We start from the raw sequence: 10,909 nt of genomic DNA, 5'->3' as shown, positions 1-10,909 counted from the left end.
CAAAAACTTATAATTCAAAAAGCAAGATCTAAGGCAAAAACCAGGCGAGTCCGAATGTTTCCGCAAGAATATTAGTTTCCTCTCCATATAGGTAACTTACCTTGGACGAGTTTTTCAAAACTCCAGTCCCACATTTGGTTCCAGCTGGATTGCGTTAGTGCTGTCGATAAAATATTAAATTCGTTATATTCCGTTAGTTAATTATTTAATTAATAACAATTATATTACTGTAAATAAATAAACCCATGCAAATGGCCAAACTGATGAAGAACAGAACGGTGAAGGGTCTTTGTTTGGTTGGGGTTGCCTCAATAAAGGAACTCGAACTGGAAGAAATCTCATTTCTACTGGCCTGCTCAAAATATTTGATGTTTTCCTTCACTGATGTAGAGTTCTCCATTTTCAGCTCCTGGAGGAAGAAATAAAATTTGTATAAGTACAGATAAATTACTGTCAGTCCACGCTAAACTAATAGGGCCACCTACACCGTGTCAGGGTGGTTCCAAGAATGATAATTTTCTTTCTTTTTAAATTATAACTCCACACCCAAAGGAAAAATATAGCTATAAATCTGCAACAGTGGATTTGCTGCAGAAAATGTCACAATTTATAACATTTTTTGCAGCAAGCCTGTAGATCATGTTTGCCCGCGTGTAGGGTAGAGTAGTCATCAATGAGACACGGGGAACAATGATAAAATGGCTCTCACAAGTCGTAGTTTCAACCAATCAGGCTCATATTTGGGGGAAATGTGTGTCTACTAGATACACGTCTGCCATATTAGTGGCTTTGGTTATGGACGCTCCCTTGAAAAGTAATTCATAATTGTTTGATTCTGGGGTGTAAAAGTAAATTATGGACAAAAAAAACTTTTTCGCTCGTAGGCTGCCATTTACACCAAAACTAATATTTCTTCAAATTTCTTTCGACGTTCCATAGGGATTGAGTTGGGCTACAATGTCCTTTCATTAGATTTGGCCAAAATTTAGAATATACTCAGAATCCAGGGCTGTCTCATTGTTCCCCACTCATTTCAGCCCATGGGTAACAATGAGACACTTTGATTTTTCTTCAATAAACTTTTCAAAATCGATGGAAATCTTTCAAAACATGAATTAAAAGTGATTTTTGGCATATTTATAGAGTTTAAACTTCATTTAACCAAAAATACAAAGTTATTTGGTATTAATATATGGATTTTACAAAATTGAAATACTTTTTAGTGTAACTTTTGTTATTAAAAGTTTCATGTTGGAAAAATTGCTCTTAAATGTTCAAGGCAAGTCACCTGCAATGGAACAATACAAAAACATGATGTTTTGCTAGAAAAATGTTGATTTTCGTAGAGTGTCTCATTGTTCCTCAGCTGTCTCATTGTTCCTGCCAAGTGCGTCTACAATGAGACAGTTGAATAACTCTGGCTGTAGATGTCGGATCGATCTCATATTTTTGTCAATGTTAGAACACATTAAAAGAATGATAATGCAACTAAAAGCTCATTAAAACATGCTGATGAAAAAATTAGAAAAATCGTTAAAAGTTGAAAACCAAAAGTGTCTCATTGATGACTACCCTACCCTACACATTACAGTGATCTGCAGTTCTCACCAACACATATAACGCTGGCCCGTCCCCGAGCAACACTCCAAAGAGAAGAATATGTTGATGCTCTTTCACTCTCATTTCATCAAGCGTCCATGGCGCGGTGGTAGCGTGTCGGTTCAATAATCACGAAGTCGGTGGTTGAATCTTCATTATGGTAAGGGTTTTTTTGTGAAATACAACCAAAAAGCCGTCGGTTATGTCGATAATTGTCGGTAACGGGCAAAAATGTCATACCCCTTTATCGCAAAAAATGCATGAGGACAGATTTCATGCAGAATCTAATATACTTTCATGCCACCATGCATCACAATCATGCGACCGCCGGTTGGGTGAGTACTTCAGGAAACTGAAAATTACCGAATTCGGTTGTTCATCGTACAACCAAAATCGGTAAAATTTTGTTCATTTTGTTCGCTCAGGTTTACTGATCTTACCGATTTTTCAACTACTGAATTCGGTAAAAAAACTAATTGTGTAGTGTGCTTTTATTGTGAAATTGGCTCACCAGAAAATGGGATCTAAGGGGTTTCCCGAGTACAACTCAACACCAAAAAAAGTTGGCAATGGAAAAAGTTTCTATGTATTTTATATATGGGTGATTCTCAGCCAACTCACACGAAATCGGAAAAATTGTCCCGACCTCTCTCAATCGTGAGCGTCAATCTGCAGCGGCAGCAAATACAGTCGACTCTCTGGCTGTCGATCTTCTCGATATCAATAATTCTCCATCTATCGATGAATTCTTCAGTCCCTTCAATCTGCATACTTCAATTATCTTTATTCCTCGATATTTTCCCTTGCTTGAAGGATCTCTTCCTCGACGGTCCCTTGGATTCTGTTTGCTTTAAAAATCTCTTCCGGTTGTCAATAATTTCACTTTCTCATGGCTTGCATAGACATTTTTCTTGGCGAAACGAAGCTTCGAAGGGTGTTTGACATTAGTTTGTTTTTGTTGGATGGACGTTGCCATGATTCTCTCCCATAGCTGGGTATCAAGAAAAAAATATTTTCAATCGAATCTTCATTTTGCATCGTTCTGTAAACTGATGATTCTCTTCCTCGACGGACCCTTGGATATTGACAACCAGAGAGTCGACTGTAGCAATGCTGTTAATCGATGAATCAACGTCATCGATGTCGTTGATCGTTGATTTAAACGTAATCGTAATCGCAGCCATCGTGGATTTAATCGTCAACGTCAACGGAGTCGTTGATTTAAACGGCGTTGATCAACGCGTTGATTATCGATAATCAACGAGTTGATCAACGGCGTTCTATTATAGTTTTCTAGAGTTTTATGAGGAAAGAACGATTTTTTCATAAATGTATTGATTGGGAAACATTCTCATAAGATGACCGAAGTGACCGGATTTTAAACCGTAATTTAAGCCTTAGCTAATTACTGGTCACTTTCATCTCCACTTTGGTTCCCAAGTCCAACCAGGATTGTTCTTATGTAAATGACACCGAGGACGAACGGGAACCGAGATATGGTCGGATTAACACCGGAATTATTGTTCCGGCGGGCTCAGTAAGAGTCTCGCATGGCTAAATAACGACAGAATTTGTTTTTCTATGATACAATACTGAATTGACCGCATGACCCATGTTCCAGAACCCAGATTGAGATCGGCCAAGATGTCAAACTTCATGACAGACCGGAGTAGCCTACTGTTGGTGATCAATGAGTTTCGATTGAACCCCACGAGAAAAATCTTTCGTGTGGTGCCGAAAACCGATCGCAGTAGGTCATAAATATTTTGTTTACTCTTTGAATACTAGCAGGTAGCTACTCCGGTCTGTCATGAAGTTTGACATCTTGGCCGATCTCAATCTGGGTTTTGGAACATGGGTCATGCGGTCAATTCAGTATTGTATCATAGAAAAACAAATTCTGTCGTTATTTAGTCATGCGAGACTCTTACTGAACCCGCCGGAACAATAATTCCGGTGTTAATCCGACCATATCTCGGTTCCCGTCCTTCCTCGGTGTCATTTACATAAGAAAAATCCTGGTTGGACTTGGGAACCAAAGTGGAGATGAAAGTGACCAGTAATTAGCTAAGGCTTAAATTTCGGTTTAAAAACCGGTCACTCTTGGTACACCTGGATCCCCGAACAACCATGTCACATCTATTTGAGAATGTTTCCCAATCAATACATTTATGAAAAAATCGTTCTTTCCTCATAAAACTCAAGAAACTATAAAAGAACGCCGTTGACCAACTCGTTGATTATCGATAATCAACGCGTTGATTAACGCCGTTTAAATCAACGACTCCGTTGACGTTGACGATTAAATCAACGATGGCTGCGATTACGATTACGTTTAAATCAACGATCAACGACATCGCTGATATAAACGCCGTTGATTTCAACGATTAACAGCATTGGTAAATAGTAACTTCAGTATGACCCGAGAAACGTTCACTAGAACTATAGGCGAACCGTCAGGGCATGTGATTCATCAGCATCCACCGCATCCAACATGAACGGCGGATTTCCGCCGCCACTCTTCAACCGAGTACCACAGCACCAGCAGCAAAAGCAAATGCGGCAGTCTCCAGAAATTCTTTAGTAACCTTGGCGTGACATTGACGACATCCCAGTAGGATCTTACGCCCGTTTAAATCTTTCCATACACGATGTTCACTAGAGTACGTCACGATGACGCCTATTTGATTTTATCTGTGGTTTATGTAGAACAACAACGTGTTGCACCGGGACATCGATTATGCCACCGGTTTGCACGCATTGTCATCTATATTTGGGATTACACAACTTTTCTTTGTAGGCCATCAGCTTGCCCACATTCTGATTGAGAAATTAGTTTTAATTTATAATTTGTTTGTTTGTCGATAACGATAGCCTGTTGATGTGTTCACTTTGCCTCAGTGCACGGTTAAGAGTCAATGCTATTCGGGAGTGATTTCCATTTTTTGACCCTATTTTTTTAAATGAGTCCATTGACTTACCTGACACTACAATTTTTCCACTTTGTGCACTTAGTTCGTCCCGAAATCGCACTACCAAGGAAGAAAAACGACAGTCTTGTTTTTCGCGCGTAGATGCGCGGTGTTCTTAGCTTTGCGAGACAAAAACGACTGAGAAGGGAAAACCGAACCAACAGACCCGCGGCCGTGAAGGCAGAGAAATAGAGAACGTTACCAACGCGGACTGATGGACTCTCTCGTCAGCGCTCGCAGTGAGCGGTCGAGAAGCAACCGGCGACGGGCAAGAAGGATGACTGGGATGACGATCCGGATGTCACACTCCGCGTTCGCAAGTACCTGGCCGGCCAAGGGGATGAATGGATTGTTTACTTCCGGCCGAAGTGTAAACCGTTGAATGCGATGCGGATCTCAGCCGACCTGTGGAAGCATTACCCCGGAGTGACCAACGTGACCAAGCTGAACCAGAACAAACTCCGTGTTGTGGTCAACAATCTGAACGAAGCCAACGACATCGTTTGTGATCCGCGATTCTGCGTCGAGTACCAGGCATGGATTCCAGCACGTTCGGTGGAAATCGACGGAGTGGTGAGCGAGGAAGGACTGACAGCGAAACAGATTCTGAACGGAGTTGGCCAGTTCAAGCGAAGGAACCTGCCGACAGTCCAGATCATCGAAGTCAGACGGATGGCAACTTCGGAGGGCGAGGGCGCAAACAAACGGTTTATTCCTTCAAGTTCGTACCGTGTTACGTTTGCCGGAACAGCGCTTCCGGATTTCCTGCTAATTGACAAGGTACTCCGACTCCCCGTACGAATGTTTCACCCCAAGGTCATGAGCTGCACGAATTGCCGAAAATTGGGACACACGAAGTCTTTTTGCTACAACAAAAAGGTCTGCGGCAAGTGTGGCGAGTAGCACCAGGACGAGCAATGTCAAGCAGTGGAAAACAAGTGCCTGCTCTGTGGAGGGGCTCCGCACGAAACTCGTTCCTGTCCCAAGTACAGGGAACGTTCGGACAAGTTGGAGCTGGAACTGAAGAGGCGCTCAAAGCGATCTTTCGCGGAGATCGTCAAATCAGCTGCAGCTACAACCACGAACGAGAATCCATTCGCTGTTCTTTCGGACGAAGAACCGGAACATGAGTCATTCGGCGAAGAGCTGACTTTCCGCTCTGGAGAGGGAGCTCGCAAGAACAAGGAAAAACCTCGGAAACAACTAATACTACACTCCCAGTGGACAAGGAAGATTTCATCCGAGCATTCCCTCCGGCAAAAAAGAATCATCAGGAGATGGCAAAACTGAAAGTCCCTCTTCCTCAGAAGGACGCTTGCAAGACTGCTCGAATAAGGATTCCGTTTTCCAGCATCGTCGAGCTGGTTCTGTCGACGATGAGCGAACCGACAAGAGCGATGGTGGAACCTCTGGTACCTTTCTTGCGAGCAATCGGTAAACACTATGCCGAGAATTCGACCCTCTTGGAGTTCATTAGTTTTGACAGTTAGAATTTAGGAATCAATCATGTAATGTTGACCCTCGGTCCCAACCTGAGATGTTAATTTCTAAAAGGACCTAATAAAAATAAGTTTACAGAAAAAAAAAACGCGGACTGATGCAGGACTGCCGGAAAGCTTCGTGCCGCTGTAAAAAAGTACACTCAACCCCCGGTGGTTGGTCAAAGTCAAACTAAAAAGTGACGAACTGTCACGCACACACGCACACTATCAAAACAAACGTTCAGTGGTGTGTGTGTGTGTGAGCTCCGTGTAAAAGGGGTGTCAAACTAAAAAGTGACCCCGTTCGTTTGACAACAGTTGGTGTCAAACCATCGGGGTTTGTGTGTACATAATGGGTTTGATAGCGAAAATATCTTCAGTTTTTTTGGCATCAAGGTTCCTAAAATTTCTGCAAATACAACTTGTAAATAAATACAGTCCAGACACTATTATCCGAAGGTCGCAGAAAAAATTCATTTCGGATAATCGAATAACCAAAAAACATTGTTTTAACGATGTTATATTTTTTGATTATCGATTAAAATCGATTTTTTTTATGAAAACATATTTATTAGAGCAATTCTCTATACGAAATCGTCTTTTTTCTTTGATTTTAATTTTTGTATTTTTTATTCCAGTTGAAACTTTTTTATTGCCTTCGGTTGCCCAAAGAAGCCATTTTGCATCATTAGTTTGTCCATATAATTTTCCATACAAATTTGGCAGCTGTCCATACAAAAATGATATATGGATATTTAAATATCTGTATCTTTTGAAGGAATTTTTTATCGATTTGGTGTCTTCGGCAAAGTTGTAGGTATGGATAAGGACTACACTGAAAAAATATGATTCTCACTGATTTGCAAAAAAACACTATTTTTATTTTTTTTATTTTCTGATATGTTTTAGGAGACATCAAATGCCTACTTTTCTGAAATTTCCAGAATGGACAAAAAATCATTGACCAAGTTATGAATTTTTGAATCAATACCGATTTTTTTTTCAAAAAATCGATGTAATTCAAATTTGCAATCGAAAAGTACTGTACTGAAATTTTGATAAAGTGCACCGTTTCCAAGTTACCTCGCATAGTGCGCAGGCGTTACGCTTTGTATTTCTTCAATTACTCTAAAATGAAATAATATTTTCGCAATCTGTTCGTCTTGTTCCAATCTTCAATTAGCTTCGAAGAGATTGCAAAAGTATTATTTCGTTTTAGAGTAATCGAAGAAATACAAAGCGTGACGCCTGCGCACTATGTGAGGTTTAACTGTAAAGTCATTTTCAGGTAACTTTTTTGAAAATATTAGCAGTTATTTTTTTTAATTAGTGCCCTTGTTTGCCCACTCTTGAAAAAATATTTTTGAAATGCAGAGAAAATTCTCTTTATTTTTCATTTTTGAATTTTGTTGATACGACCCTTAGTTGCTGAGATATTGCCATGCAAAGATTTAAAAGCAGGAAAATTGATGTTTTCTAAGTCTAACCCAAACAACCCACCATTTTCTAATGTCGATATCTCAGCAACTAATGTTCCAATTTTCGAGAAGGAATCTCGCAATCGAGAACGCCAAGGCAAAGCTGTAGAGCGAATAATTTGATTTTTTTGATTTTTTTGATTTTTTGAATATCTCAGGATTAAAATCGAATTTTGGGGATCTGTGAAGGTCAAAAGATGAGGCATTGTTTTCAGTTGGCACAAAATGGCGTTCTTTACTCAATTGAGCATGAGCATGAGCATGAGAGACCACCCATGGTTGCCCCTCCGTTGCTGAACAAAACCGTAATACCCTTTCAGCACTACTGATCATAGGCTTCGACGATCTAGTGGTGTTTCCCTTATCAAATTATCGCGAAAAAAAACAGGACTGCGCGTCCCCAGAAGCACTGCACTTATTAAAATGGCGTTCTTTACTCAATTTGACTCCAAATGCACGTACGACAAGTTAGCACGATGGCGACGAACTAGAGAAATGACGCCAACCGTAAACCACGTGGACACTTTAGAATTTCAAAAAAAAAAAAAAATCGTGGTCGTAAAACCGCTATTCAAAGACTTCAAATGTGTGCTACTTATTTGGACGATGCAACCTTGCTCCTTGCTTTCTTCAAGTCTACCGCCAGTCACACAGCGACACGGCTCACAAGTTTGAACGCATTTTCATCCCATGTATGGGAATTTTCCGGAACACACGACGATGGTAACCGGGACGACGACGTCATCGATTGAAGTCAATTTGCGTAACCAGCAATCAATTTCAGCTTAAATTTGAAGATAAGCTAAAAAAAAAAAAAATGTGCATGCATGTGTGTGATAACATTCATAACTTTATTCAGGTTATATCAACTGGGAGCGAAGAGAGTGCGAGAGAGCGAAGGGGCGCGCGTAAGCTCAACAAAGGGAAAAAAGCGCGCGCGCCTTCGAAGTGAATAGACAAGAAAACCGTGACTTAGCAAATGAACTCAAAGAACTCAGTATTCATGATGTGAGTGAAAAATTTAGCTTCGATAATCGAATCACGGAAAATAAAATATATATTTTTTGATTGTCGTGCTTAAGGTTGACCTTTAAACTGTTCCTGATCGCATAAATGTCCGATATGCATTTTTCTTGTCACTTTTGAGTTATTGATGTAGGTTGGTTCTTCTAGAATCAGGTGGAAATCCAGTTTTTTCGCGAAAACTTAACACGTAGCCATGTGTGGGACAAACTTCAAATGTGTTTTTATCAGCTTGCTGTTTTTGCATATGGGACATTGATGCGAACATGGGCTGTAAATGAAATACTACAAGGCAAGAAATTGGGTCTGGCGGGTGAGATTGGGTCATACAAATTTGAGCATTTTTGTATTACCCAATCTCACCCCCCAAACCGGGGATCGAAGCAAGCTGTGCTTGGGGTCGGACGCGTTTTTTTGTTTGCTGTCATTTTTTACTTTCTGATCGTCTTAAAATTTTCTTTAAAATTTGTGAAATTAGTTAAAATTTGAAGGTCTTGTTACAATTGTAAGCGATAAGAACATAAGAAATTCAACTTCCACATCAACGGAAGCAAAAAAGGCAGGAACAACAATCGCGAAGTTGAAGTTAATTCAAGCGTTGCTGAAACATCGAGGAAGAAGGTGTGGGTGGTGATCATCGTTCGATTACTTCAAAGTCGTGTATCGGTACCAGGTCCGCTCCTGGGAATTCTACTGATGATTCTTCCTGCTGATGATTCAAGAAGAACGTGTCGAGAAGATTGGAATCAAGCTGTTGAAGATTTCGTGTTTTTGGTGAGAGCTTTCCATAATTTTGATCAAATAACTCTTTCATCTACTCTAACATCCATACAATTCAATTAAGACAACTACGCCTATCTTACTAAGGAGCGGCCGTGGCTGACTGGTTACGATGTTCGCTTTGTAAGCGAATGGTCCTGGGTTTGATGCCCATCTGCTCCCAACGAGAATGTTTAAGACTTAGAAATACTTGAAATAATGAATAAGAACGAAAAATCAAAGTCGCTCGAGGTGGGGTTCGATCCCCCGTCCTTTGAATTGGTAAACAAAATGCTAACCACTTGGTGAGCTATGACTGGAATTAGGAATACTGTTACTATCAACTATCAACTATATACGCGCTGGGTCCTTGTCCATTTGACAAGGGTTCGGAAGTTCTAAATAACGTTTGAATCCGATTGATGCAAACGTTCTTCAGGGCGGGGCTTGTCGATAAAGCTGAAGTACCTCGCGCTCGGCTAGCCAGCGTAGAAATGGGTCACCGAAGCTCGGCAGAGCTAACACCTTCCAAATGCCTATGCGAGTTATTTGCATGTATAGGGTGTAGATCTAAATACAAGGAAACAACTCAATTTGTAAGAAGTGGCCGCGTGGTCCCGTTTGGATGGTTGCACACACACAAACACACCCAATCTCACCCCCCAAACCCAAAGCCACCCCTGAGGACGGTACAAGTTATTAAAGTTAAACCTAGGTGCTCAAAATTTGACCATCGATTCCGGCTGCTGAAAGAGGTACATTTTGAAAACCATACTTCAATGGTTGAATTCCAGAAACTGGTCGGGATTAACTCAGTGCTTCTGATCAGTCAGTCCAGTTACAGAAGACGAAAGGTAAAATTTGCAACAATCTAGTCTACATTCTTGATCTAGGAAAAGTACATCGGGTAATCTTCAAAATTTCATATTTGACATATTTGAAGGACATTTTCTAAACTTTCCGTAGTATATGCAACAAGCGTCAAAAAGAAAATTTTGACAGTAAAAATTTAACCAATTAATTAATTTTACAGCAAAAGTCGTACAACAACGAAAGAGTCGCGCCACGAGTTCAACACAATATTTTATGCAATTCCGAACTAAATACCTTTAAAATGGACTTTTTCAGTGAAGCGTTTGTTTCCCCCTTGAATGTTAAAGTATTACTTTTCGATACAAGTGCGAAAAAGTTGACTTCCATTTCGTCATTCGGGAACGACAGTAAAAATAAGAAGTATCACAACAGAATGGCAAACAATACAGAAATGGCTTTAACAATTTGGTATTTTTTTCTAGGCAATATGATTTTTTTTTAATTAGCGCCGCTGCCAGAAAAAAATCCCAAGCTGGGTTGAAGCTAAACACTTGTTTTTTTGATTACTTTAAAAAATAATGTTCTGCCCAACTGGAATAGTTATATTAACCCTCTACTGCCCATTTTTTTAAAAAAAATTTCCGTGTTCAGGAGGTCACGAACAACTTTACTTCTCTTGTTTTGTTTTTAGTACCGTAAAACGGGGTGACTTTGATAGCCGGGGTGACTTTGATAGGTTTGCGATTTTTCCGCAAAATGAAAAATACAATTAAAATACGTACGG

General features: G+C 40.2%; 1 long non-coding RNA gene across 1 annotated transcript; it reads right to left on the bottom strand.

Annotated features, from left to right (window-relative positions):
* Window positions 1-100: 100 nt before the first annotated feature.
* On the bottom strand, window positions 101-4,697 carry LOC120429779 (uncharacterized). The gene is made up of 3 exons (XR_005607486.2): window positions 4,581-4,697; window positions 229-409; window positions 101-160 (listed from the first exon to the last, which is right to left on the bottom strand). It is a non-coding gene; the product is annotated as an uncharacterized LOC120429779 (long non-coding RNA).
* Between the last annotated feature and the right edge of the window lie 6,212 nt (window positions 4,698-10,909).

This window comes from Culex pipiens, chromosome 2 (assembly GCF_016801865.2).
Source record: "Culex pipiens pallens isolate TS chromosome 2, TS_CPP_V2, whole genome shotgun sequence".
In the NCBI taxonomy this organism is placed as follows: Eukaryota; Metazoa; Arthropoda; class Insecta; order Diptera; family Culicidae; genus Culex; species Culex pipiens.
Note: the sequence above shows the minus strand (reverse complement) of the source record. Positions and strands in the feature narration are given on the sequence as shown.